Below are 25021 nucleotides of genomic sequence, written 5' to 3' on the forward strand. Positions count from 1 at the left end.
CTTCCTGATATCTTGCTGTACCTGCATACTAACTTTTTGTGTTTTATGCACAAGGACCCCCAGGTCCCTCTGTACTGCAGCATTTTGCAATTTTTCTCCATTTAAATTATAATTTGCTTTTTTATTTTTTCCACCAAAATGGATAACCTCATATTTTCCTACATTATACTCCATCTGCCAAATTTTTGCCCACTCACTTAGCCTGTCTATATCCCTTTGCAGATTGTTTGTGTCCTCCTCGCAACTTGCTTTACCACCCATCTTTGTATCATCAGCAAACTTGGCTACATTACACTTGGTCCCTTCATCCAAGTCATTAATATAGATTGTAAATAATTGAGGACCCAGCACCGATCCTGCGTACCCCACTAGTTACAGTTTGCCAACCGTAAAATGATCCATTTATCCCGACTCTCTGTTCTCTGTTAGTTAGCCAATCCTCTATCCATGCTAATATATTACCCCCAACCCAGTGACCTTTTATCTTGCGCAGTAACCTTTTATGTGGCACCTTATCGAATGCCTTCTGTAAAATCCAAATACACCACATCCACTGGTTCCCCCTTATCCACCCTGCTCATTACATCCTCAAAGAACTCCAGCAAGTTTGTTAAACATGATTTCCCTTTCATAAAACCATGCTGACTCTGTCCAAAAGTTTCGATGAGATCACCTCTCATTCTTCTAAACTCTAGAGTTAGAGGCTTAGTCTACTCAATTGCTCCTCATCGGACAATCCCCCCATCCCAGGAATCAGTCTGGTGATTTGTTGCACTCTCTCAAACCTTTGTCAAAGTTCTGAAGAAATGGTGGCTACTTGAACTAAAGCCGCTTTGAACTCAAGACAAAGCCTGGGATGGAGGAGGAGGTGGTGGATATTTGTTTGAGAGTGATGTGGTGATGGTGGCGCCGCACGGGGGAGACGGTGCACGGGGGAGACGGTGCACGGGGGAGACGGTGCACGGGGGAGACGGTGCACGGGGGAGACGGTGCACGGGGGCAACGCCGCACGGGGGCAACCAACGCCGTACGGGGGAGACGGTGCACGGGGGAGACGGTGCACGGGGGAGACGCCGCACGGGAGAGACGCCGCACGGGGGCAACGCCGCACGGGGGAGACGCTGCACGGGGGCAACAACGCCGCACGGGGGAGACGCCGCACGGGGGCAACAACGCCGCACGGAGGAGACGCCGCACGGGGGCAACAACGTCACACGGGGGAGACGCCGCACGGGGGCAACCAACGCCGCACGGGGGCAACGCCGCACGGGGGCAACCAACACCGCACGGGGGGGACGGTGCACGGGGGCAACCAACGCCGCACGGGGGGGACGGTGCACGGGGGCAACAACGCCGCACGGGGGAGACAGTGCACGGGGGCAACAATGCCGCATGGGGGCAACAACGCCGCACGGGGGAGACGCCGCACGGGGGAGACGGTGCATGGGGGCAACAACGGCGCACGGGGGAGATGGTGAACGGGGGCAACAACGCCGCACGGGGGAGACAGTGCACGGGGGCAACAATGCCGCATGGGGGCAACAACGCCGCACGGGGGAGACGGTGCATGGGGGCAACAACGGCGCACGGGGGAGATGGTGAACGGGGGCAACAACGCCGCACGGGGGAGACGCCGCACGGGGGAGATGGTGCATGGGGGCAACAACGGCGCACGGGGGAGACGCCGCACGGGGGAGATGGTGCATGGGGGCAACAACGGCGCACGGGGGCAACAACGCCGCACGGGGGAGACGGCGCACGGGGGCAACAACGCCGCACGGGGAGACGGCGCACGGGGGAGACGGTGCACGGGGGCAACGCCGCACGGGGGCAACCAACGCCGCACGGGGGAGACGCCGCACGGGGGAGATGGTGCATGGGGGAGACGCCGCACGGGGGCAACAACGCCGCACGGGGGAGATGCTGCACGGGGGCAACAACGCCGCACGGGGGAGACGCCGCACGGGGGCAACAACGCCGCACGGGGGAGACGCCGCACGGGGGGGCGGTGCACGGGGGCAACAACGCCGCACGGGGAGACGGCGCATGGGGGAGACGGTGCACGGGGGCAACAACGCCGCATGGGGAGACGGCGCACGGGGGCAACAACGCCGCACGGGGGCAACCAACGCCGCACGGGGGAGATGCCGCACGGGGGAGACAGTGCAGGGGGGAAACAACGCCGCACGGGGGAGACGCCGCACGGGGGAGACGGTGCAGGGGGGAAACAACGCCGCACGGGGGAGACGCCGCACGGGGGAGACGCCGCACGGGGGCAACGCCGCACGGGGGAGACGCCGCACGGGGGAGACGCCACACGGGGGCAACGCCGCACGGGGGCAACAACGCCGCACGGAGGAGACGCCGCACGGGGGCAACAACGCCGCACAGGGGAGACGCCGCACGGGGGCAACCAACGCCACACGGGGGGGCGGTGCACGGGGGCAACAACGCCGCACGGGGGGGACGGTGCACGGGGGCAACCAACGCCGCATGGGGGAGACGGTGCACGGTGGAGACGGTGCACGGGGGAGACAGTGCACGGGGGCGACAACGCCGCATGGGGGCAACAACGCCGCACGGGGAGACGGCACACGGGGGCAACAACATCGCACGGGGGAGACGGCGCACGGGGGCAACAACGCCGCACGGGGAGACGGCGCACGGGGGAGACGGTGCACGGGGGCAACGCCGCACGGCGGCAACCAACGCCGCACGGGGGAGACGCCGCACGGGGGAGACGGTGCACGGGGGAGATGCCGCACGGGGGCAACAACGCCGCACGGGGGAGACGCCGCACGGGGGCAACAACGCCGCACGGGGGAGACGCAGCACGGGGGCAACAACGCCGCACGGGGGCAACAACGCCGCACGGGGGAGACGCCGCACGGGGGGACGGTGCACGGGGGCAACAACGCCGCACGGGGAGACGGCGCATGGGGGAGACGGTGCACGGGGGCAACAACGCCGCATGGGGAGAAGGCGCACGGGGGCAACAACGCCGCATGGGGGAGACGGCGCACGGGGGCAACAACGCCGCACGGGGGAGACGGTGCATGGGGGCAACAACGCCGCATGGGGGAGACGGCGCACGGGGGCAACAACGCCGCACGGGGGCAACAACGCCGCACGGGGGAGACGCCGCACGGGGGCAACAACGCCGCACGGGGGAGACGCCGCACGGGGGCAACCAACGCCGCACGGGGGAGACGGTGCACGGGGGAGACGGTGCACGGGGGCAACAGCGCCGCACGGGGGAGACGGCGCACGGGGGAGACAGCGCACGGGGGTAACAACGCTGCACGGGGGAGACGCCGCACGGGGGCAACAACGCCGCACGGAGGAGACGCCGCACGGGGGCAACAACGCCACACGGGGGAGACGCCGCACAGGGGCAACCAACGCCGCACGGGGGAGACGCTGCACGGGGGCAACCAACGCCGCACGGGGGGGGCGGTGCACGGGGGCAACAACGCCGCACGGGGGGACGGTGCACGGGGGCAACCAACGCCGCATGGGGGCAACAACGCCGCACGGGGGAGACGGTGCACGGTGGAGACGGTGCACGGGGGAGACAGTGCACGGGGGCAACAACGCCGCATGGGGGCAACAACGCCGCACGGGGGAGACGGTGCATGGGGGCAACAACGCCGCACGGGGAGACGGCGCACGGGGGAGATGGTGCACGGGGGCAACAACGCCGCACGGGGAGATGGCGCACGGGGGCAACAACGCCGCACGGGGGAGACGGCGCACGGGGGCAACAACGCCGCACGGGGAGACGGCGCACGGGGGAGACGGTGCACGGGGGCAACGTCGCACGGGGGCAACCAACGGCGCACGGGGGAGACGCCGCACGGGGGAGATGGTGCACGGGGGAGACGCCGCACGGGGGCAACAACGCCGCACGGGGGAGACGCCGCACGGGGGCAACAACGCCGCACGGGGGAGACGCCGCACGGGGGGACGGTGCACGGGGGCAACAACGACGCACGGGGAGACGGCGCATGGGGGAGACGGCGCACGGGGGCAACAACGCCGCATGGGGGAGACGGCGCACGGGGGCAACAACGCCGCATGGGGGAGACGGCGCACGGGGGCAACAACGCCGCACGGGGGAGATGGTGCACGGGGGAGATGGTGCATGGGGGCAACAACGCCGCACGGGGGAGACGGCGCACGGGGGAGATGGCGCACGGGGGCAACAACGCCGCACGGGGGCAACAACGCCGCACGGGGGAGACGGCGCACGGGGGAGACGGCGCACGGGGGCAACAACGCCGCATGGGGGCAACAACGCCGCACGGGGGAGACGGTGCACGGGGGAGATGGTGCATGGGGGCAACAACGCCGCACGGGGGAGACGGCGCACGGGGGAGATGGCGCACGGGGGCAACAACGCCGCACGGGGGCAACAACGCCGCACGGGGGAGACGCCGCACGGGGGAGACGGTGCATGGGGGAGACGCTGCACGGGGGAGATGGCGCACGGGGGCAACAACGCCGCACGGGGGAGACGCCGCACGGGGGAGACGGTGCATGGGGGAGACGCTGCACGGGGGCAACAACGCCGCACGGGGGAGACGCCACACGGGGGCAACGCCACACGGGGGAGACGCCGCACGGGGGCAACGCCGCACGGGGGAGACGCCGCACGGGGGAGACGCCGCACGGGTGAGACGCCACACGGGGGCAACGCCGCACGGGGGCAACAACGCCGCACGGGGGCGACGCCGCACGGGGGCAACAACGCCGCACAGAGGAGACGCCGCACGGGGGCAACAACGCCGCACAGAGGAGACGCCGCACGGGGGCAACAACGCCGCACAGGGGAGACGCCGCACGGGTGCAACCAACACCGCATGGGGGAGACGGTGCACGGGGGAGACGGTGCATGGGGGCAACCAACACCGCATGGGGGAGACGGTGCACGGGGGAGACAGTGCACGGGGGCAACAACGCCGCACGGGGGCAACAACGCCGCACGGGGGGGACGGTGCACGGGGGCAACCAACACCGCATGGGGGAGACGGTGCACGGGGGAGACAGTGCACGGGGGCAACAACGCCGCATGGGGGCAACAACGCCGCACAGGGGAGACGCAGCACGGGGGCAACGACGCCGCACGGGGGAGACGGTGCATGGGGGCAACAACGCCGCACGGGGAGACGGCGCACGGGGGAGATGGTGCACGGGGGCAACAACGCCGCACGGGAAGACGGCGCACGGCGGCAACAACGCCGCACGGGGGAGACGGCGCACGGGGGCAACAATGCCGCACGGGGAGACGGCGCACGGGGGAGACGGTGCACAGGGGCAACGCCGCACGGGGGCAACCAACGCCGCACGGGGGAGACGCCGCACGGGGGAGACGGTGCACGGGGGAGACGCCGCACGGGGGCAACAACGCCGCATGGGGGAGACGCCGCACGGGGGCAACAACACCGCACGGGGGCAACAACGCCGCACGGGGGAGACGCCGCACGGGGGGACGGTGCACGGGGGCAACAACGCCGCACGGGGAGACAGCGCATGGGGGAGACGGTGCACGGGGGCAACAACGCCGCACGGGGGAGATGGCGCACGGGGGCAACAACGCCGCACGGGGGCAACAACGCCGCACGGGGGAGACGCCGCACGGGGGCAACAACGCCGCACGGGGGCAACAACGCCGCACGGGGGCAACAACGCCGCACGGGGGCAACCAACGTCGCACGGGGGGGGACGGTGCACGGGGGAGACGGTGCACGGGGGCAACAGTGCCGCACGGGGGGGGACGGTGCACGGGGGAGACGGTGCACGGGGGCAACAACGCCGCACGGGGGGGGACGGTGCACGGGGGAGACGGTGCACGGGGGCAACAGTGCCGCACGGGGGAGACGGCGCACGGGGGAGACAGCGCACGGGGGTAACAACGCCGCACGGGGGGGGCGGTGCACGGGGGCAACAACGCCGCACGGGGGAGACGCCGCACGGGGGCAACAACGCCGCACGGGGGAGACGCCGCACAGGGGCAACCAACGCCGCACGGGGGGGGCGGTGCACGGGGGCAACAACGCCGCACGGGGGGGACGGTGCACGGGGGCAACCAACGCCGCACGGGGAGACGCCGCACGGGGGAGATGGTGCACGGGGGCAACAACGCCGCACGGGGAGACGGCGCACGGGGGAGATGGTGCACGGGGGCAACAACGCCGCACGGGGAGACGGCGCACGGGGGAGATGGTGCACGGGGGCAACAACGCCGCACGGGGAGACGGCGCACGGGGGCAACAACGCCGCACGGGGAGACGGCGCACGGGGGAGATGGTGCACGGGGGCAACAACGCCGCACGGGGAGACGGCGCACGGGGGCAACAACGCCGCACGGGGAGACGGCGCACGGGGGAGATGGTGCACGGGGGCAACAACGCCGCACGGGGGAGACGCCGCACGGGGGAGACGCCGCACGGGGGCAACAACGCCGCATGGGGAGACGGCGCACGGGGGCAACAACGCCGCATGGGGGAGACGGCGCACGGGGGCAACAACGCCGCACGGAGGAGACGGCGCACGGGGGAGACGGTGCACGGGGGCAACAACGCCGCACGGGGGGAGACGGCGCACGGGGGAGACGGCGCACGGGGGCAACAACGCCGCATGGGGGAGACGGCGCACGGGGGCAACAACGCCGCACGGAGGAGACGGCGCACGGGGGAGACGGTGCACGGGGGCAACAACGCCGCACGGGGGGAGACGGCGCACGGGGGAGACGGTGCACGGGGGCAACAACGCCGCACGGGGGAGACGCCGCATGGGGGAGACGGTGCATGGGGGAGACGGTGCATGGGGGAGACGGTGCACGGGGGCAACAACGCCGCACGGGGGAGACGCCGCACGGGGGCAACGCCGCACGGGGGAGATGCCGCACGGGGCGACGCCGCACGGGGGAGACGCCGCATGGGGGAGACGCCACACGGGGGCAACAACGCCGCACGGAGGAGACGCCGCACGGGGGCAACAACGCCGCACAGGGGAGACGCCGCACGGGGGCAACCAACGCCGCACGGGGGGGACGGTGCACGGGGGCAACCAACGCCGCACGGGGGAGACGGTGCATGGGGGAGACGGTGCACGGGGGAGACAGTGCACGGGGGCAACAACGCCGCATGGGGGCAACAACGCCGCACGGGGGAGACGCCGCACGGGGGCAACTACGCCGCACGGGGAGACGGCGCACGGGGGCAACTACGCCGCACGGGGGAGATGGTGAACGGGGGCAACAACGCCGCACGGGGGAGACGGCGCACGGGGGCAACAACGCCACACGGGGAGACGGCGCACGGGGGAGACGGTGCACGGGGGCAACGCCGCACGGGGGCAACCAACGCCACACGGGGGAGACGCCGCACGGGGGAGACGGTGCACGGGGGAGACGCCGCACGGGGGCAACAACGCCGCACGGGGGAGACGCCGCACGGGGGCAACAACGCCGCACGGGGGAGACGCCGCACGGGGGCAACAATGCCGCACGGGGGCAACAACGCCGCACGGGGGCAACAACGCCGCACGGGGGCAACAATGCCGCACGGGGGAGACGCCGCACGGGGGGACGGTGCACGGGGGCAACAACGCCGCACGGGGAGACGGCGCATGGGGGAGACGGTGCACGGGGGCAACAACGCCGCACGGGGGAGACGGTGCACGGGGGAGACGGTGCATCGGGGCAACAACGCCACACGGGGGAGACGGCGCACGGGGGCAACAACGCCGCACGGGGGAGACGCCGCACGGGGGCAACAACGCCGCACGGGGGAGACGCTGCACGGGGGCAACCAACGCCGCACGGGGGGGACGGTGCACGGGGGCAACAACGCCGCACGGGGAGACGGCGCACGGGGGCAACAACGGCGCACGGGGGAGACGGTGCACGGGGGAGATGCCAGACGCCGCACGGGGGCAACAACGGCGCACGGGGGAGACAGCGCACGGGGGCAACAACGCCGCACGGGGGCAACAACGCCGCACGGGGGAGACGGCGCACGGGGGCAACAACGCCGCACGGGGAGACCGCACACGGGGGCAACAACGCCGCACGGGGAGACCGCACACGGGGGCAACAACGGCGCACAGGGGAGACAGTGCACGGGGGAGACTGTGCACGGGGGCAACAGCGCCGCACGGGGGAGACGGCGCACGGGGAGACAGCGCACGGGGGTAACAACGCCGCACGGGGGAGACGGCGCACGGGGGCAACAACGCCGCACGGGGGAGACGGCGCCGGCAGTGTTGCACAGGGGTGTTTTTTCTGCATTAAATGCTCCATGGGCCGTTCTTCGTATCCCAATGTATTCAGAGCAGACACCAACCCTGGAGATGTTTCAATTTGTGGATTGGAGTTGCCGACTCTGTTTGGACATATTCCTGGAGGTTTCATCACATGATCCCTGCCTTCAACCATCCAGCTCCTATACTAATGCCATTTGTTGCCCAACAAGTCCATCCTTGCAGTGTTCCACTTGCCCACGGCCAATTGGAAAGTGAATAGACTCTTCATTATCTGATTGGATGATTCTTGACTGTCAGTCAAACTGTTTTTAGCCCCCCCCCAATATTTTTATAACTAATAAACAAAAGTGTTTAAAGATTTTTTTTTAAAGAAAGACTTAGAATCATAGAATGGTATACAGCACAGAAGGAGGCCTTTCAGCCCATCGAGACTGTGCCGGCTCTTTGCAAGAGATCCTCAGCTAGTCCCACTCCCCCACCTTGTCCCCATAGCCCTGCAAATGAAAGCCACTATTGAGTGTGCCTCCATCACGTGTACTGGGGAAAGGGAGAGCTCCATTTAAATTGGACTGAGACCAGGGTCCTGGTGAACCGAATAACTAGGGTGGTGGTTAGGGCTTTAAACTAATGAAGGGGGACGGGATGATTTAGGAAAGGGAAAATTCAAAAGCATTAAGAGAAATGTCAAGACTGTAGAGCAGAGTAGCGATCTGGGTAAAGAGTTGGTCAGGAAGCGACAGAAAGATTAATAAAGGTAATAGGACACCAATGACTAAAGTGACATCAGGGAGAAATAGAAACCAGTTAAAGCAAAAGTATTAAGAGAATATCTGAATGCATGAAGCATTTGCAACAAAATAGATGAATTAATAGCACAGATAGAAATAAATGGGCTTGATCTTAATAGTCATTACAGAGATGTGGTTGCAGACTGACCAAGGTTGGGAACTAAATATTCCAGGATATTTGACTTTTGGAAGAAACAGGCAGAATGGAAAAGGAGTGTAAGCCCTGATCATAAAGGAGGGAATAAAGACAGGAGAGGGAAAGGATATTGGCTCGTAGAAACAAAATGTAGAATCAGTTTGGGTGGAGCTAAGAAAGAAGAGGCAGTTGGGAGTTGTCTGTCGGCCCCCTAACAGTGGTTGTAGTGTCGGACAAAGTATAAATCAGGAAATGAGAGATGCATGTAACAAGGGTAATACAGTAATCATGGGGGACTTTAACTTTCATCTACACTGGGCAAACCAAATTTGCAGAAATAGTGCAGTGGAAGAGTTTATGGAATGCATTCAAGATAGTTTTCTAGATCAGTAGACTCTCCAGCCAGGGGAAACAACCTTTCAGTATCTAATCTGTCAATCCCCTCAGAATCTTATATCTTTCAATGAGATCACCTCATTCTTTTAAACTGCAGAGAGTATCGACTCAATCTATTCAATCTCTTCTCATAGGACAACCCTCTTCCAGGGACCAATCTAGTCAACTTTTGATGCACCGCCTCTCGTAAGGAGACCAAAGCCCTGTACTCTTGTGCTCCAACCCCATTGCAATAAAGGCCAACATGCCATTTGTCTTCCTCATTGCTTGCTGTACCTGCATGCAGGTACTTCTGTGTTTCCTGTCTGAGGACACCGAAATCTCCCTGAACAGCAACGCCTTTTAAAACAGATTCTATTTTTCTATTCTTCATACCAAAGTAAATAACCTCACATTTCCCCAAATTATACTCCACCTATTTCCCCACATTATACTCCACCTATTTCCCACTCTCTGAAACTGTCTATATCCCTTTGCAAGCTATTTGCATCCTCCTCACAGCTTACTTTCCCACCTAGCTTTGTATTGTCAGCAAACTTGGATATGTTACCCAACAAAAATCAGTTGATCACAGTCTTGAAAATTTGAATTGAACCCATTATACCTTTAACCTATCAGCCTGATGAATCTGCACTGTTCCCCTCCAAGTCCAGGGGTAAGGTGGCCAGAACTGGACACAGTTTACCAGCTGGGATCTAACCATGGCTCTGTATAACTGAAGCATCACCTCCTCCCCGAGATAAGGGCCAACATTTCATCAGATGTTTTGATTGTTTTATGTACCTGTCCACCATCTTTTAGTGATTTGTGCACCCAGATTCCTTGCTCGTCCACAGTTCCCAGTCTCTCGCCAGAATATTCCGACTTGTCTTTCTCGGGACAAAAGTGAATGACCTCACACTTCCCCACATTGAACTCCACCTGTCGCAGTTTTGTCCACTTCCGTCACTTTGTAATTTCCTGCTATCCATCTACACAATTTACTATCCCTCCCAATTTAGTGTAATCTGCAAATTTAGATATACAGTTCTCTCTTCCTTCATCCAAGTCTGTGATATATATATGGTGATAAGCTGGAGCCTCCATACAGACCCCTGGGGAAAACCATTAGCTATTTGGGAGAACAGGGGGGGCAAAATTGCCCCTCCTGACAAGGCCTCTGGCACGGAATGGTCGCTGATTCTCTGTGGGGAAATTGTCCTTCCTCAGTCTTGGAGCGGTGTCCAGGGCTGCTCCGCCCGTTTTCCTGCTGCGACCTCCACGTCCCGACCCTTTAACGACTGGCAGGAACCCTTCGTGAAATTGCCCTGTCGGCATGGGCCCGCCACCAATCGGTCACTCCGACAGCTTTTGCTGCTGGGACACTCTCTGTGGCATGGCCAAAGGACTCCCTAGTGACCCAGTGTTTGCCATTAAAGAGGTTGCAGAGTTCACAGCGACCCCCCCCTCCTTTAACTGACGTTCAGCGCCATGACTAACGGTGGCGGCTACTCCACCCGCCCTGCCTCCGCCCCATGATGAGGCCACTTCCTCCGCACTCCAAAAAAATCCCCAAAGTGCTGAATTTGGATGGACAACAGTAATCACTGTGACACAAAGTCACATATAAAGGCACTTGAAGAGAATCAAATGGTGGTCTAGGTGGCCTGAGACAAGGGACTGAAGGAAGTGGCTAACAACATTGGCTATGGTCTGGTAAAACATTATGCAGTGGAGAATGGGGAATTATACCAAAGGATTGGAGGGAAGGGAAACACAACAGCTGTAAGGAAATGACAGGCTGCCATGGCAACATCTGTTGCACAGAATCACAGCGAATATACAGCACAGGGTGATCACAGAGACTAATATTTACAGAAGAACGATCTCGGGAAACACCTAGAGGACTATGAACTTATCAAGGCGACTCAGGATTTGAAATGTTAAAATGAATTGAGGCGGTGTTAAAGCTGTGAGTGAAGGAAGCTCGAGCTATTTTGCAGCGAGACCGCAGCAAGACTTTTGATACAGTTGTGTGTAGCAGACTAGCCCATAAAGCACGGAATGGGTGAGCAATTGTTCAAGCAGAATGGCAACTAGTTGCGTTAAAGGAGCTGGGTTGTGGTGCCCTTAGAATCAGGTGGGCGAGAAATGGCAAATTAAAGTTAGCATTAACAAAAATAAAGTGAGAATTGACTAAATGATGTCATCTGCAGGACACAGCACTAGGGATCTGGGGTTGTCAGCCGCAGTGTGTACCAACAATAAATAAGGAAACTATTTCAGAAGTGGGAAGGTGAATGGACAGATCAGGTATAATTGTTTGACATAGAGATTAGTGAATGTTTGCAATTAATGTCTCGGAAGTTATGGAGGCTGAGCAGGCTTTGAGGGGTTTAAGTACTGAAATATGCTCAATTCCCCACTTCCCTCTAGCATCAGCGGCAAGAAATAAAGCTAACAAATATTAATTCTGTGCACTAATTAATATTTAAAATAGAAAAGGTTAATCTGTGTATCTGCCTGCGGTGTTTAGTGTCCCGCTTGAACTCAAACCCATGACTCGATAAAGGTGGAGTCCTTGTATCTATCACCTTGGCTGAATTTCAACAGCCACAACCAAATTGCATTGAGGTTCCAGATTAGTCTCGGCCTAAAACACCAAGTAACAAAACAACAGCCGCCGTGACACGCAGCGCGCTTGTTGCAGTACTGCGGCTGTCGGGCAGGGGACAGCCTGCAGAAGTTTACCTGGGCAGGTGTGTGTCACCTGGGCAGGGACAAGTGTCAGACACCCCCAGCAGCCAGGAAAACGAAACTCGACAAAGAGCCGGAAGGCTGCTGATGTGCCACAGGTCTGTGGGTTCTCGGCTGAGAAATTCTCTCCACATTCGCCCGAATTCGAGCAGTCTTGGTTTTAACTATATCACAAACAGTAAGTACAAAATGTCAGAAAACTGCAGCCAAACTCAGCGGGTTACAGGCCGCGTTCACTTCAATTCCGATCATTATTTGGCAGGAAGTGCAATACGGATGTAATCGGATTTCTATCCAGCCACAATGTAACACTTTAAAATTAAGGATCACCCTTTTTACAATCCATTTCTGTAATGGGCTGTAACCTGGAGCAGGCCAATGTTACAATGTAAAGATCAATAACCGTGTAATATTCAGTCTGCGCAGGGTACCAGCACAGTCCGGCACCAGATCCCATTCCCTATCACCCCCCGTCCCTGTTCCCTATCACCCCCCGTCCCTGCTCCCTATCACCCCCTGTCCCTGCTCCCTATCACCCCCCGTCCCTGTTCCCTATCACCCCCTGTCCCTGTTCCCTATCACCCCCCGTCCCTGCTCCCTATCACCCCCCCGTCCCTGCTCCCTATCACCCCGTGTCCCTGTTCCCTATCACCCCCCGTCCCTGCTCCCTATCACCCCCCGTCCCTGTTCCCTATCACCCCCCGTCCCTGCTCCCTATCACCCCCTGTCCCTGCTCCCTATCATCCCCTGTCCCTGCTCCCTATCACCCCCTGTCCCTGCTCCCTATCACCCCCCGTCCCTGCTCCCTATCACCCCCCGTCCCTGCTCCCTATCACCCCCCGTCCCTGCTCCCTATCACCCCTGTCCCTGCTCCCTATCACCCCCCGTCCCTGCTCCCTATCACCCCCCGTCTCTGCTCCCTATCACCCCCTGTCCCTGTTCCCTACCACCCCCCGTCCCTGTTCCCTATCACCCCCTGTCCCTGCTCCCTATCACCCCCCGTCCCTGCTCCCTATCACCCCCCGTCTCTGCTCCCTATCACCCCCGTCCCTGCTCCCTATCACCCCCTCTCCTTGCTCCCTATCACCCCCTGTCCCTGCTCCCTATCACCCCCCGTCCCTGCTCCCTATCACCCCCCGTCTCTGCTCCCTATCACCCCCGTCCCTGCTCCCTATCACCCCCTCTCCTTGCTCCCTATCACCCCCTCTCCTTGCTCCCTATCACCCCCTGTCCCTGCTCCCTATCACCCCCTGTCCCTGCTCCCTATCACCCCCCTGTCCCTGTTCCCTATCACCCCCCCCCGTCCCTGCTCCCTATCACCCCCCCGTCCCTGTTCCCTATCACCCCCTGTCCCTGTTCTCCTATCACCCCCTCTCCTTGCTCCCTATCACCCCCGTCCCTGTTCTCCTATCACCCCCCGTCCCTGCTCCCTATCACCCCCCGTCCCTGTTCCCTATCACCCCCTGTCCTGTTCTCCTATCACCCCCCGTCCCTGCTCCCTATCACCCCCCGTCCCTGTTCCCTATCACCCCCGTCCCTGTTCCCAATCACCCCCCGTCCTTGCTCCCTATCGCCCCCCCGTCCCTGCTCCCTATCACCCCCCATCCCTGTTCCCTATCACCCCCTGTCCCTGCTCCCTATCACCCCCTGTCCTTGCTCACCTACATTGGATCCTGATCACCCAAATGACACCTCTGTAAGATTCCAATATTGTATTTAAATCCCTCCATGGTCTCACCTGTCCCTATCACTCTAACCTCCTTCAGTCCTAGAACTCTCCTCTAACTGTGCCCTCCCTTCACCCCATTGGCACTCATGCCTTCAGTTAGCTATATCCCTCGCTGTGAATTCACACCAGAAACCATTCCACCTCCCTCTCCACTTTTCTCTTTGACCAAGCTTTAGGTTGCCCCATCTAAAATCTCCTTCATTGGCTCTGTCTATTTGTCTAATTCAGCTCCTGTGAAATTCCTTGGTTAAAAACATTGTTCCAGGTTAAAAACATTATTTAAATTCAAGTTGCCTTTGTTGGTTTAGAGGTGCTTATTTGTACTGACAAAATGGCCACCATGCTCCACCATTTGTTTCTGATTGGTTCCCTTGGAGGATAAGCCACACCCTGAAGTTTCAAAGGAATGTGTCACTGGAAGTGCCCATCTCAAGGTCTCACTGACTTTGCAAATTGTAACTCGATCCACTTTGACTTCCTGAAGCTACAGAAGACAGAGCTCCCCAGAAGACAGCAAGGGTCAACCAAAGTCCTGTACCTCAGTCCAAGTACATCCCTCCCCCAGCCCAAGTGCCTCTCCCTTTCTCCACACTCTCCCCCCTGCCTCTCTCTTCCCCCCCAGCCTCTCTCTTCCCCCCCCCAGCCTCTCTCTTCCCTCCCAAGCCTCTCTCTTCCCCTCCCAGCCTCTCTCTTCCCCTCCCAGCCTCTCTCTTCCCTCCCAAGCCTCTCTCTTCCCCTCCCAGCCTCTCTCTTCCCTCCCAGCCTCTCTCTTCCCCCCCGCCCCCCAGCCTCTCTCTTCCCCTCCCAGCCTCTCTCTTCCCCTCCCAGCCTCTCTCTTCCCTCCCAAGCCTCTCTCTTCCCCTCCCAGCCTCTCTCTTCCCTCCCAAGCCTCTCTCTTCCCCTCCCAGCCTCTCTCTTCCCCCCCCCAAGCCTCTCTCTTCCCCCCCAGCCTCTCTCTTGCCACCCCCAGCCTCTCTCTTCCCTCCCAAGCCTCTCTCTTCCCCTCCCAAGCCTCTCTCTTCCCCTCCCAGCCTCTCTCTTCCCTCCCAAGCCTCTCTCTTCCCTCCCAAGCCTCTCTCTTCCCCTCCCAGCCTCTCTCTTCCCCTCCCAGCCTCTCTCTTCCCTCCCCAGCCTCTCTCTTTCCCCCCAGCCTCTCTCTTCCCTCCCCCCAGCCTCTCTTTTCCCTCCCCAGCCTCTCTCTTTCCCCCCAGCCTCTCTCTTCCCTCCCCAGCCTCTCGCTTCCCTCCCCAGCCTCTCTCTTTCCCCCCAAGCTTCTCTCTCTCTCTGCCCCCCCCAGCCTCTCTCTCTCTCTCTCTCTCCCCCCCCAGCCTCTCTCTCTCTCCCCCCCCCCAGCCTCTCTCTCTCTCTCTCTCTCTCTCTCTCTCGCACCCCCCCAGCCTCTCTCTCACTCGCTCCTCCCAAGCCTCTCTCTCTCTCCCCCCCCCCAGCCTCTCTCTCTCTTCCCCCCAGCCTCTCTCTCTCTTCCCCCCCAGCCTCTCTCTCTCTCTCTTCCCCCCCCAGCCTCTCTCTCTCTCTCTCTCTCCCCCCCCAGCCTCTCTCTCTCTCTCTCTCTCTCCCTCTCTCCCCTCCCCAGCCTCGCTCTCTCTCTCTCTCTCTACCCCACCAGCATCTCTCTCTCTCTCTCGCTCCCCCCCAGCCCTCTCTCACTCGCTCCCCCCCAGCCTGTCTCTCTCTCCCCCCCAGCCTCTCTCTCTCTCTCTCTCTCTCTCCCCCCCAGCCTCTCTCTCTCTTCCCCCCCAGCCTCTCTCTCTTCCCCCCCCCGAGCCTCTCTCACTTCCCTCCCCCCCCCCCCCCCCCGCAGCCACTCTCTCCCACCCCCCCCCAGTCTCTCTCTCTCTCTCTGTCTCTCTCCCCCCCCTTCCAGGCTCTCTCACTCTTCCCCCCCACCCCACCCCAACCCCTCTCACTCTCTGCCTCCCCCTAAAAAAATGTTCGACTGACAATAAGTGTCAATGCCTCATGCTGTAAACTGGAAGATCTGAAGGTTTGCAATGGATATGAAGCTGGCAGATAATGTATTAATTCAGCTGGGTGACAGAGAGAAGGGTCACTTTTCTGCTCTTTGTGGAGTTGGCTGTTCTAGCTGCTACAATCAATATCTGGAGTCAGGGTTGCTGTTCCTGATCCCTATCCAGTGTCCTTGGCTGCAATTGCTTCAGGACAGAATCAGGATTGGATGTGAAGCTTAACATAAAATCTCTGGCAAAATGACTGAAAATAGAACAATGTTTTTGTCTCATTCAGTTAAAACTTCAGCTTGTTGTCTCTAAATTGTCACATTGCTTGTCTGACCAACAGCCAGTATTGAGTGAGCAGAAATTTCTTCCAACTAAATATTAGGAAGACCGAAGCTATTGTCTTCGAGCCCCGCCACCAACTCCATTCCTCTCCCTGGCACTTGTGTGAGGCTGAACCAGTGTTTGCAAATTTGGTGTCATATTTGACCCCGAGATAAGTTTCCGACCACATATTCGCACCATCACCATGACCACGTATTTCCACCTCTGATATCATAAGAACATAAGGATTAGGAGCAGGAGTTGGCCATTTGACTCCTTGAGCCTGCTACGCCATTCAATAAGACCTCAGCTGATCTTCTACCTCAACTCCACTTTCCTGCACTATCTCCATATCCCTTGATTCCATTAATATCCAAAAATCTAGCGATCTCTGTCTTGAATACTCTAAAGACTGAGCCTCCACTGCCCTCTGGGGCAGAGAATTCCAAAGATTCACCACCCTCTGAGTGAAGAAATTCCTCCTCATCTTGGTCCTAAATGGCTGACCCCTTATCCTGAGACTGTGACCCCTGGTTCTAGACCCCCCAGCCCGGGGGAAACACCCTCCCTGTATCTACCCTGTCAAGTCCTGTAAGAATGTTGTATGTTTCAATGAGATCACCTCTCATTCTTCTAAACTCTAGAGAATATCGGCCTAGTCTGCTCAATCTCTCCTCATTGGACAATCCCCCCATCCCAGAAATCAGTCTGGTGAACCTTCGTTGCACTCCCTCTGTGGCAAGTATATCCTTCCTTAGGTAAGGAGACCAGAACGGTGCACAATACTCCAGGTGTGGTCTCACCAGGGCCCTGTATAATCGCAGTAAGATATCTTTACTCTTATACTCAAATCCTCCTGTAACCATTTGCTTTCTAATTGCTTGCTGTACCTGAACGTTAACTTTCAGTGATTCGTGTACAAGGGCACCCAGGTCCCTCTGAACACCAACATTCCCCAATCTCTCACCATTTAAACAATACTCTGCTTTTCTATTTTCCCAGCGATGTGGATAATTTCACACTTATTCACATTATATTCCATTTGCCATGTTCTTGCCCACTCACTTAGCCCGTCTATATCCCCTTGAAGCCTCTTTGCATCCTCCTCACAACTTGCTTTGTATCATCAGCAAACTTGGATATATTACATTTGGTCCACTCATCGAAGTCATTGATATAGATTGTGAATAGCTGAGGCCCAAGCACTGATCCTTGTGGCACCCCGCTAGTTACAGCCTCCCAACCCGAAAATGACTCGTTTATTTCTACTCTTGTTTTCTGTCTGTTAACCAATCCTCAATCCATGCTAGTATATTACCCCCAATCCCATGAGCCCTAATTTTGTTTAATAACCTCTTGTGTGACACCTTATCGAATGCCTTAGGAAAATACAAATACAAATACATTGGTTCTCCCTTATCTATTCTACTAGATACAACATCAAAAAACACTAACAGATTTGTCAAACATGATCTCCCTTTTTCATAAATCCGTGTTGACTCTGCCCAATCTTTTTATAATTTTCTAAGTGCCCTGTTACCGCATCCTTAATAATAGATTCTAGCATTTTCCCTACTACTGATGTCAGGCTAACTGGTCTGTAGTTCTCTATTTTCTCTCTCCCTCCTTTCTTAAATATTGCCTGACTCCGCACCCTGCATCAGTGTATCTGCTGTTGAAACCCTCATCCACGCCTTTGTCACCTCGACTCGACTATTCCAATGGTCCCTTGGCCAGTCTTCCATCTTCCACCCTCCCATAAACATGAGGTCATCCACAACTCTGCTGCCGTGCTGATCGCATGAAGTCCCACTCACCCATCACCCCCTGTGCTCGCTGCCCCGTGTCCTAACTCACACCGAGTCCCACTCACCCATCACCCCCTGTGCTCGCTGCCCCGTGTCCTAACTCGCACCGAGTCCCACTCACCCATCACCCCCTGTGCTCACTGCCCCGTGTCCTAACTCACACCCAGTCCCACTCACCCATCACCCCCTGTGCTCACTGTCCTGTGTCCTAACTCACACCGAGTCCCACTCACCCATCACCCCTTGTGCTCACTGCCTCGTGTCCTAACTCGCACCGAGTCCCACTCACCCATCACCCACTGTGCTCGCTGCCCCGTGTCCTAACTCACACTGAGTCCCACTCACCCATCACCCCCTGTGCTCACTGCCTCGTGTCCTAACTCGCACCGAGTCCCACTCACCCATCACCCCCTGTGCTCACTGACCCCGTGTCCTAACTCGCACCAAGTCCCGCTCACCCATCACCCCCTGTGCTCACTGCCCCGTGTCCTAACTCGCACCGAGTCCCGCTCACCCATCACCCCCTGTGCTCACTGCCCCGTGTCCTAACTCGCACCAAGTCCCACTCACCCATCACCCCCTGTGCTCGCTGTCCTGTGTCCTAACTCGCACCAAGTCCCACTCACCCATCACCCCCTGTGCTCACTGTCCTGTGTCCTAACTCGCACCGAGTCCCACTCACCCATCACCCCCTGTGCCCCGTGTCCTAACTCGCACCAAGTCCCGTTCACCCATCGCCCCCTGTGCTCGCTGTCCTGTATCCTAACTCACACCGAGTCCACTCACCCATCACCCCCTGTGCTCACTGCCCCGTGTCCTAACTCGCACCGAGTCCCACTCACCCATCACCCCCTGTGCTCGCTGTCCTGTGTCCTAACTCACACCGAGTCCCGCTCACCCATCACCCCCTGTGCTCGCTGCCCCGTGTCCTAACTCGCACCGAGTCCCACTCACCCATCACCCCCTGTGCTCGCTGCCCCGTGTCCTAACTCACACTGAGTCCCACTCACCCATCACCCCCTGTGCTCACTGCCCCGTGTCCTAACTCGCACCGAGTCCCACTCACCCATCACCCCCTGTGCTCGCTGTCCTGTGTCCTAACTCACACCGAGTCCCGCTCACCCATCAACCCCTGTGCTCGCTGTCCTGTGTCCTAACTCGCACCAAGTCCCGTTCACCCATCACCCCCTGTGCTCGCTGTCCTGTGTCCTAACTCTCACCGAGTCCTGCTCACCCATCACCCCCTGTGCTCGCTGTCCTGTGTCCTAACTCTCACCGAGTCCCGTTCACCCATCGCCCCCTGTGCTCGCTGTCCTGTGTCCTAACTCGCACCAAGTCCCGTTCACCCATCACCTCCTGTGCTCGCTGTCCTGTGTCCTAACTCGCACCAAGTCCCGTTCACCCATCGCCCCCTCTGCTCGCTGTCCTGTGTCCTAACTCGCACCAAGTCCCGTTCACCCATCACCCCCTGTGCTCATTGACCTACATTGGCTACCGATTAAGCAACACCTCGAGTTCAAAATTCTCAAATCGCTCCCTGGCCTTGCCCTATCTCTGTAATCTCCTGAAGTCCCAAAACCCCCCGAGATATCTGTGCTCCCCCACTTCTGGCCTTTTGAGTATCCCTGATTTTAAAATCTCCACCATTGGAGGCGGTGCCTTCAGCTGTCAAGGCCTTAAGCTCTGAAATTCCCTCTCTAACTCTCTCTCCTCCTTTAAGACACCCTGAAAAATTTGATCAAGCTTTTCGTCATTTGTCCTAATATCACATGTGGCTTGGTGTCAAATTTTATTTGAAAATAGTCCTGTGAAGTGCCTCAGGACATTTTACAATATTAAAGGCGGTATTAAAATGCAAATTGTTGTTGCTTTGTGAGGGGTTAAGGCTCCGTGTTTAAAGGTTATTTCTTTCCATTTTCAGAGTGTTTGATTTTAACTCGGCTCTGAATGTGAAGAAGACACCCCTCCCTGATCGATGATAAAACACGCACACACATTTGTTCCTTTTATTTTGTTGCTTTCTGATGTGGAGACAGCAGCCCACATCATGTTTGCTTTTCAGACTTAATAGATGGTTGTGATTGTGTTTAAATTGAATAGGCTGTGAAATAATTGTAAAAATCTGCAGTACTTTGTTCCAGAAATAATCACAGAGTAACTATCTGAAACCATATCATTTAATAGATACCCTTCAGATTTCAGCACCCTGGGCGATTACTTTTGGTTTGCTAATTGTTTAGAAACCTGGTTGTCATGGTATCATCCAACATGTATAACAGGTTCAGCAAGATATAGATCCTGAAGTCCCAATTTGAAGGACTCCAACCAACTCCTGAAAGGTGTGTCTTCAGGAAAACAAATGTGCTAAACTATTTTAAAAATGTATTTATACACAGCACATTGCAGCGTTTAAATGCACAATTGCAGCACTTGTGCGAGACATAATTATACACACAACAACCCTTAGCTTGCTGGCTCTCCCTTTCATATAAAAAGGTTTAGGTTCGCAAAGCACTTTTCATTAAAGTTGATGCTCATTAATATTTAGTGCGCTGGATAACAAAGTGTTCAGTATTGAAATGGTTATGTTACAGTTATGTCTATAGTCAAGATCTAAATTGTTTAGATTATTGCTCTTGTGCTGCACTACGGCCGAGAGCATGCAGAAAACAAACGCAGGCAGCGGAAAGAGTGTGTGGCAAACCTGTCCCACCCACCCCTTCCCTCAACCACTATCTGTCCCACCTGTGACAGAGTCTGTGGCTCTCGTATTGGACTGTTCAGCCACCAAAGAACTCACTTCAGAAGTGGAAGCAAGTCTTCCCTGATTCCGAGGGACTGTCTATGATGATGATGATTATGCTACACCTCATTCCTAGTCTACAGGCTGGCATGTTTTCGGCTAACCCAACTCTACATGACTTCTTCCATCAGAAATTCTTTTATACCCTCACTTTTGTAACTCTCTTCCCCAAAGTGCTGTGGATGCTGTCGAAATCTCGACTCTCAATTTAACTAAAAATATGAAACTCTGACACAAACAGCTCCGGTAGATGTCCCTTTAATAGTTTTACTTGCTGCAAGGAAAAGTCTCACTAAGTCAAAGGCTCAGCAAAGACTTCTCCAGAGGTACAAAATCACATTATCTTTATACAGAAGAACAAACAAAGAAATTATGGTCCCATCACGCGTATCAGTTCTGCCCTTGTGGTCAGTAAATACAGATAAGGAGTTCTTCAATCACTTAATTAACATCACATCCTTGTTTTAGTTCTTTACATATCTATACAACCTTTATCTAGTACTTCTAAGGTTTAGCATAGCAACAGTAGTACACGGGAGTATAATTCCAACAGGACATGCTTTCTGTTAGGGAGGGTAAATTCGAGGTTCCCTCGCTCACACACAGATGGCTCTTGCCTTTCTTTAATTAGCGATCAGTCAAGGTTAATGTGTTTATGCAGAAGCAAACTGTCTGCTGCAGGGGCTTCTGGGAGAACTGAGACTCCATTTTGTTTTATTACAAAAAGGTAAACATAGAAACATAGAAACATAGAAAATATGTGCAGGAGTGGGCCATTCGGCCCTTTGAGCCTGCACCACCATTCAATGAGTTCATGGCTGAACATGCAACTTCAGTACCCCATTCCTTCTTTCTCGCCATACCCCTTGATCCCCCTAGTAGTAAGGACTACATCTAACTCCTTTTTGAATATATTTAGTGAATTGGCCTCAACAACTTTCTGTGGTAGAGAATTCCACAGGTTCACCACTCTCTGGGAGAAGAAGTTTCTCCTCATCTCGGTCCTAAATGGCTTACCCCTTATCCTTAGACTGTGACCCCTGGTTCTGGATTTCCCCAACATTGGGAACATTCTTCCGGCACCTAACCTGTCTAAACCCGTCAGAATTTTAAACGTTTCTATGAGATCCCCTCTCATTCTTCTGAACTCCAGTAAATACAAGCCCAGTTGATCCAGTCTTTCTTGATATGTCAGTCCTGCCATCCCAGGAATCAGTCTGGTGAACCTCAATAGCAAGAATGTCCTTCCTCAAGTTAAGAGACCAAAGCTGTACACAATACTCCAGATGTGGCCTCACCAAGGCCCTGTACAACTGTAGTAACACCTCTCTGCAACTGTATTCAAATCCCCTCGCTATGAAGGCCAACATGCCATTTGCTTTCTTAACCACCTCCTGTACCTGCATGCCAACTTTCAATGACTGATGTACCATGACACCCAGGTCTCGTTGCACCTCCCCTTTTCCTAATCTGTCACCATTCAGATAATAGTCTCTCTGTTTTTACCACCAAAGTGGATAACCTCACATTTATCCACATTATACTTCATCTGCCATGCATTTGCCCACTCACCTAACCTATCCAAGTCATAGCATCCTCCTCGCAGCTCACACTGCCACCCAACTTAGTGTCATCCGCAAATTTGGAGATACTACATTTAATCCCCTCGTCTAAATCATTAATATGCAGTGTAAACAGCTGGGGCCCCAGCACAGAACCTTGCGGTATCCCACTAGTCACTGCCTGCCATTCTGAAAAGTACCCATTTACTCCTACTCTTTGCTTCCTGTCTGCTAACCAGTTCTCAATCCACGTCAGCACACTACCCCCAATCCCATGTGCTTTAACTTTGCACATTAATCTCTTGTATGGGACCTTGTCGAAAGCCTTCTGAAAGTCCAAATACACCACATCAACTGGTTCGCCCTTGTCCACTCTACTGGAAACATCCTCAACAGGAAATGTAACTTTAAAAGTAAATTTCCACATTCTCCCTTTTATCCTTCACAAGGACAACTTAATCCATTCTTATCTTACTTAGTCTCTCTATTTCCGTTTCCATACAAGTACCTTCAGTAGTTGTTGCTACCATAACCCTAGCAGTGGTCTCAATTGGTAACATTGTTTCTCCCAACCTGGCACAGCAGCACTTAACTAATACAAACAAAAGGTAGAGGTTAAAGATTATCAGCAAGAATATGATCAGTCCCCATAGTCCATACAGTTCCTTATTCATTCCTCCTTGTCGGGTGCCCTTTTGCAATGGGACGCATGGATCCATGTTGGTCTTTCTTTTCTCTTGATTGCAGTATTAGTTGTCAGCAAAACCTGGTATGTCCTTTAAATCTTGGTTGTAGACTGCTTTTTCTTTTAAAGATTTTGACGTAAACGAAATGTCCAGGCTCCAGATTATGACACTTTCCTTCTGTTGGTTCGACTTGAGCTTCTTTTACCTGTGAATGAAAGCTGGAAATACATTTGGTTAGTGCAATGCAATAATAATTCAACATATTTTCTTCCATTTTGTGGATGTCCATTTGTTTTGCAGTAAATGGTGCAGTAAAAGGCATCCGTTGGGGACGTCCCATAACTATCTCATGTGGTGACAGGCTTGTTGTTCTGTTAGTTGCAGATCACATTATCATCAAGGTTAAGGGCAGAAGTTCTACCCATTTTAGTCCAGTGTCATTGCATAATTTCGCCAGCTTATTTTTAAGCATTCTATTATATCTTTCACCAAGTCCAGCTGCTTGTGGATGATAACTGCAATGAAAACGTTGGTAGATCTGTAATGCTTTACACATTTCTTTTATAACAGTTCCTGTGAACTGTGTCCCATTATCACTAGAAAGCTTAGCTGGAATTCCGAAGCGCGGTACGATTTCCTTTAACAAACATTTAGCAACAGTAATGGCATCGGCCTTTTTACATGGAAAGGCTTCAATCCATCTAGAGAACACATCTACAATAACTAATACATACTTGAATCCCATACACATAGGTAATTCAATAAAATCCATTTGTAAATGTACAAAAGGCCCCATTGGATTTGGGTGGGAGGCAGATTCTACTTTTTCTGTTTTACCTGGATTCATTTTCACAGATTTGTTTTGCAATTGCCGAAATACCTGGTGCATACCAAGTTGCCTAAATATAATCTGCCAATCCCCCTTTGCCTGCATGTGTGAATGTATGAACACATCGGGCAATCCATGGAGTAAGGATCTAGGGGCCACCACGCGGCCGTCGTGGTGAACCCATATTCCTTCTGGATTTTTATAACATTGATCCTTCGTCCAGGTCACCACCTCCTCCGTACTGGCCTGTGTCTGAAAGGCCAGCACATCATAAATAGTGGGTGGCGGGTCTGTCTCCACCTCCTCCGTACTGGCCTGTGTCTGAAAGGTCAGCATGTCATTAATAGTGGGTGGTGGGTCTGTCTCCTCCTCCTCCGTACTGGCCTGTGTCTGAAAGGTCAGCATGTCATTAATAGCGGGTGGTGGGTCTGTCTCCTCCTCCTCCGTACTGGCCTGTGTCTGAAAGGTCAGCATGTCATTAATAGCGGGTGGTGGGTCTGTCTCCTCCTCCTCCGTATTGGCCTGTGTCTGAAAGGCCAGCACGTCATTAATAGTGGGTGGCGGGTCTGAGCAATTATTGTTCCTTAGTGGGAACAATGACACCTGCATCCCCCCTTTTGACAGAGCTGCTGACTTAGCTGCATTATCAGCTCTGGCGTTTCCAAGCGCTATTTCATTCAACTGGCCCGTATGTGCTTGGCATTTGATAATGGCAAGTTTTAAGGGGCATTGAATGGCTCGCAGAAGATTTTCTACTTGTTCTGCATTCTTAATAGTGGTTCCTGAAGAAGTTAGGTATCCACGAATTTTCCAAATTTGTCCATAGTCATGCGTTACCCCAAAGGCATACCTGGAGTCAGTGTAGATATTAACTATTTGTCCTTCAGCCAGAATACAGGCTCGAGTTAATGCAAATAGTTTGGCTTGTTGGGCTGAAAAGGAATCTGGAAAAGAAGCTGTTTCGACAACATTAAACTGGG

At 56.0% G+C, this 25021-nt stretch overlaps 1 protein-coding gene across 1 annotated transcript in view; it reads left to right on the forward strand.

The window, feature by feature from the left end:
- Positions 1 to 12244: 12244 nt before the first annotated feature.
- The window catches only part of LOC139230552 (circularly permutated Ras protein 1-like), a 189922-nt gene continuing 177145 nt past the window's right edge, over positions 12245 to 25021 (forward strand). The window contains exon 1 of the mRNA XM_070862386.1: positions 12245 to 12502. The gene's annotated coding sequence lies outside the window, so the exon portion shown is untranslated. The remainder of the gene's footprint in view (positions 12503 to 25021) is intronic.

Source organism: Pristiophorus japonicus, chromosome 19, assembly GCF_044704955.1.
Source record: "Pristiophorus japonicus isolate sPriJap1 chromosome 19, sPriJap1.hap1, whole genome shotgun sequence".
In the NCBI taxonomy this organism is placed as follows: domain Eukaryota; kingdom Metazoa; phylum Chordata; class Chondrichthyes; family Pristiophoridae; genus Pristiophorus; species Pristiophorus japonicus.